This window comes from Orycteropus afer, unplaced genomic scaffold (genome assembly GCF_000298275.1).
Source record: "Orycteropus afer afer isolate SDZICR_OR568_19922 unplaced genomic scaffold, OryAfe1.0 scaffold00582, whole genome shotgun sequence".
Classification (NCBI taxonomy): domain Eukaryota; kingdom Metazoa; phylum Chordata; class Mammalia; order Tubulidentata; family Orycteropodidae; genus Orycteropus; species Orycteropus afer.
The window spans coordinates 1,289,561-1,294,405 of NW_006922169.1; positions in this window are offsets into that span (position 1 = coordinate 1,289,561).

Sequence of the window (4,845 nt, forward strand, 5' to 3'; positions counted from 1 at the left end):
CCTCCTTTCCTGCTTCCTGGCACTATAGAGGCTGGGAAGCTAAATGTCCATCTCCAAGCCTCTTCTTCAGAAGTCCCCGGGTGACATCAATGGTTAGGCTCTGGACTACCAGCCAAAGGATTAGTAGTTCAAACCCACTTGGATGCACCTTGAAAGAAAGACCTGTGGTCTCCTCCTGAAAGCACAGCTTTGGAAACCCTGTGGAGCACAGTCTTACTCTGCACACATGGGGTTGCCATGAGTCAGAATTGATTTGATGTCAACAATAACAACAAAGACTCTTCTGAAGCCGAGTGCACCACGTGACTTATGTGATAGCAGGTGGAACATCTTGCTGCTTCCAGTGGGCGAAGAGAGAGAGGGGAGGTGAGAGCTGGTGTAGGGAGGCCTGAAGGAACAGGTCCTGGGGTACCAGGAAGAAGGTGTAGAGGTCTGCCCATGTCTAGCCCCTAGTGCCCCAGGCTCTGTGGTGGTCCCCAACATAGATCCCCAGGAGCACTGGCCTGGCTGTGCTGCAGCCCAGCTTCATGCCCTGGGATTCCTAAGCACACTATAAGCTGTCCAAGGTCCTATCATACATTCACTCCTCCTAAGCAAGCCTGATCGCATTCTACTGTCTGCAGCCATGAACTCTGCCCGTTAGAACTGCCTAATTAGATTTTTGGCTTCCTTTGAAAAATTTTGAAAATATTGAAAAGCTGGAGGGGATTTCTGCAAAGCAAGGTCCACCTAAGCTACCTGGAAGTTGGCTGCTTTAGAAGAGTGAAGTGTTGCCCAGCTAGCTGCCTGGCCCACTTCTTTCATTTCCACTTCTTGCCTGGCTTCTGTTGGCATTCGAGCTGCCGATGTGTAGGATCCCTAACATAAAGGTCACCTGAAGTAGGATCCCTAACCTAAAGGTTACCTGAAGCTCAAGACATCTAGTCCCCTCTCTGTGTGCTTTGCTTACCTTTCTCTTAGGGTCCCAAAGCCTCGTTGCTCTTTGAATGATATGTTGTTGTTGTTGTTGTTGTGTGCCATCGAGTCAGCCCTGAATGATATAATTAGTCATAAATCCTTGTCTGTAATTTCCCTCTTAGGTTTGAAACACATGCAAGCAAGCAAGAAAATCAAATAGATGGATTGAGTCAAAGAAAAATGGATAAGGAATTTTGAAGTAGAGGGAAATGTACTTTTTTCTCCTAATTGGAAATGCCATTGTCCCATAGTGGGCCATTAACATGCCATTCATATACTGGAAGAACATCATTGCCGTGGAAATTCATCCACCAGTGTCGACGTGGTGACCAACACTGTCAGTTTAATCGCTGTGATGTGGAACGAGACTAAATAGCAAAGCAAATGGAGAGCTACATGGGTCCTCAGATGCCTAAGTAGATTAACCTGCTTATTGATTAGCTGGCTTGTAAATTAATGAGTTATCCCCATTAATTATGTGTGTGTCTTCATAACAGTCCTCACTGGGTTTTCCAGTGATAGAGTGAGCTAGGTGAAGAATTAAATGAGGACAATACAGTATGCAGAAGCTGTGCACTGACGGAGCAATTTCTTTGAGTGTCTTCTCCTGAAGTATGCTGTTACTCTTCTCTCTCTTCCCCAGCACCCAGTCCCCAATTCCATTTCCTCTGACCAAAAACCAAAAACCCACTGACATTGAGTTGATTCTCATAGTGAACTCACAGGGTTCCTAAGCTGCACATCTTTATTAAGCCGACTGGCAGTGAGAGCCAGATAAGACAGCGTCATTTGCTAGACTCAAACTCTGAAGGCATCACTATAGGAAACCATAGAATGGTCTCCTGACATTTCTGGCTACATAGTTGAAAATTCCCAATTTGACTTGAAATTGAGTTAGCTTTTTTTTTTTTTTTTTTCCCTACTATGAATGTGGAGGTTTTGGGCAGGATGAGTTGAAAAATTAATAATTCAACCATTCTTATGCAAAGCAAATTCTCTGAAGAGAAAACAAGGGTGTGGAGAAGCTTAATGAAAGTCAATGAATGAGAAGATGGATGACTGAACAGCTGCTCAGAAGGACCGCATGGTTCACCACAACCGAAAGACACTGGTGTGCTGGTGGTGTGACCAAACAGCCAGCAAGCGTGCTATCATGGTGTTTAGGCTGAACAGAGTACATACTGCTTCTTTAATGCTGTGTGCAGCTTCAAGCCAATGTGCAAGGGAGCAAGGCTCCAGAGAACAGATCCTGCTCCAAGCTTTGAAAGTATCATAGGTGCTATGGATTGAATTTATTGTTGTTAGGTGCCGTTGAGTTGGCTGTGAGTCACAGTGACTCCATGTACAACAGAACGAAACACTGCCTAGTCATGCGCCAACCTCACAATCCCTGCTATACTTGAACCCATTGTTGCAGCCATTGTGTTGATACATCTTGTTGGGGGCCTTCCCCTTTTCCACTACCATCCACTTTACCAAGCATGATATCCTTCTCCAGGGACTGGTCTCTTCTGACAAAAGTAGGTGAGACGGAGTCTGGCCATTCTTACTCCCAAGGAGCATTCAGGCTGCACTTCTTCCAGGACAGTTTTGTTCATTCTTCTGGCAGTTCATGGGACTTTCAGGGTCCTTCACCAACACCACAACTCAAAGGCATCAGCTCTGCTTTGGTCTTCCTTATTGACTGTTCAGCTTTCACATGCATTTGAGATGACTGCAAGTACCATGGCTTGGGTTTGGTGCACCTTAGTCTTCAAAGTGACATCTCTGCTCTTCAGCAGTTTAAAGAGGTCTTTTGCAGTAGATGGGCCCAGTGCAATGTGACATCTGATTTCTTGACTTCTGCTTCCATGGGTGTTGACGGTGGATCCAAGTAAAATGAAATCTTTGACAACTTCAACCTTCTCTCCATTTGTTGTGATGCTGCTTACTGGCCACTTGTGAGGATTTTAGTTTTCTTTTGTTGACTTGTAATCCATGCTACAGACTTCATCAGTTAGTCCTTCAATTCTTCTTTCCTTTCAGCAAGCAAGGTTGTGTCATTTGCATGTCACAGGTTGTTAGTGAATCTTCCTCCAATCCACATTCTTCTTCATATAATCTAGCTTCTTGGATTATTTGCTCAGCATACAGATTGAATAAGTATGGTGAGAGGATGCAACCCTAAAACACACTCTTTCTGATTTTAAACCATGCAGTACCTCCTTGTCCTCTTGGTCTATTTACAGCTTCCTCATGAGAACAATTAGGTGGTCTGGAACTCCCATTCTTTTCAATGTTATCCATTATTTGTTATGATCCACACAGTTGAATGCTTTTATGTAATCAATAAAATATAAGTAAACATCTTTCTGGTATTCATTGTTTTCAGCCAAGATCTATCTGACATCAGCAATGATATTCCTTGTTCCACATCCTCTTATGAATTCAACTTGCATTTCTGGAAGTTCTCTGTCGATATACTGCTACAATTGTTTTTGAATTACCTTCAGCAAAATTTTACTTGTATATAATATTGTTGTTATGTGCCATCAAGTTGGACCTGACTCATAGCGACCACTCCTTGGGTTTTCGAGGCAATATCACTATGGAAGTGGCTGGGGGGTTTGAACCACCAGCCTTCTGGTAAGCAGTCAAGTGCCTTAGGCACTATGCTACCTGAGCTCCATATATTAGTGTTCAATAATTTCTGCATTCTGTGGGATCACAGTTCTTTGGGATGGGTACAAATATGGATCTCCTCCAGTCAGTTGGCCAAATAACTGTCTTCCAAATTACTTGGCATAGCCGAGTGAGTGCCTCCAGTGGGACATTCGTTTGTTGAAACATCTCAATGGGTATTTCATCAATTCTTGGAGCCTTATTTTTCTGCACTTACTTCAGTGCAGCTTTGACTTCTTTCTTCAATACCATTGGTTCTTGAGCATATACCACCTCCTGAAATTGTTGAACATTGACCGATTCTTTTTTGTACGGTGACTCTGTGTATTTTTTTCCATCTTCTTTGGATGCTTCCTGCCTCAATCTATTTTTTCCAGAGTCCTTCAATACTGCAACTCAAGGCATGAATTTTTTCTTCAGCTCTTTCAGCTTTAGAAATGCCAAAAGTGTTCTTATCTTTTGGTATTCTAATTCCAGGTCTTTGCATATTTCATTATAATAATTTACTTTGTCCTCTCGAGTTGCTCTTTGAAATCTTCTGTTCAGCTCTTTTATCTCATCATTTCTTCCATTCACTTTAGCTACTCTGCATTGAAAAGCAAGTTTCAGAGTCTCTTCTGACATCCATTTTTGTCTTCTCTTGCTTTCTTATCTTTTTCAATGACATTTTGCTTTCTTCATGTATGATGTCCTTAATGTCCTTCCACTACTTGTCTGGTCTTCTGTCATTTGTGTTCAGTGTATCAAATCTGTTCTTCAGATGGTCTTTAAATTCAGGTGGGATATAATCAAAGTCATATTTTGGCTCTCATGAACTTGTTTTAATTTTCTTCAACTTCAACATGAACTTACATATGAGCAATTGACAGTCTGTTCCACAGTCAGCTCCTGGCCTTATTTTAGTAGAAGATATTGAGCTTCTCCATTGCCTCTTTCCATGAATATAGTTGATCTTATTCCTGTGTATTCCATCTGTAAGGTCTATGTGTATGTTGTTGTTGTTGTTGTTAAGTGCCATCAAGTCGTTTCCGACTCATAGCGACCCCATGCACAGCAGAACGGAACACTGCCCTATCCCGCGCCAGCCCCACAATCCCTGCTATACTTGAGCCCATCATCGCAGCCACCGTATCAATCCATCTCCTTGAAGGCCTCCCCCTCTTTCGTCAACCCTCCACCCTACCAGGCATGACATCCTTCTCCAGGGAATGGTCCCTTCTTACAACA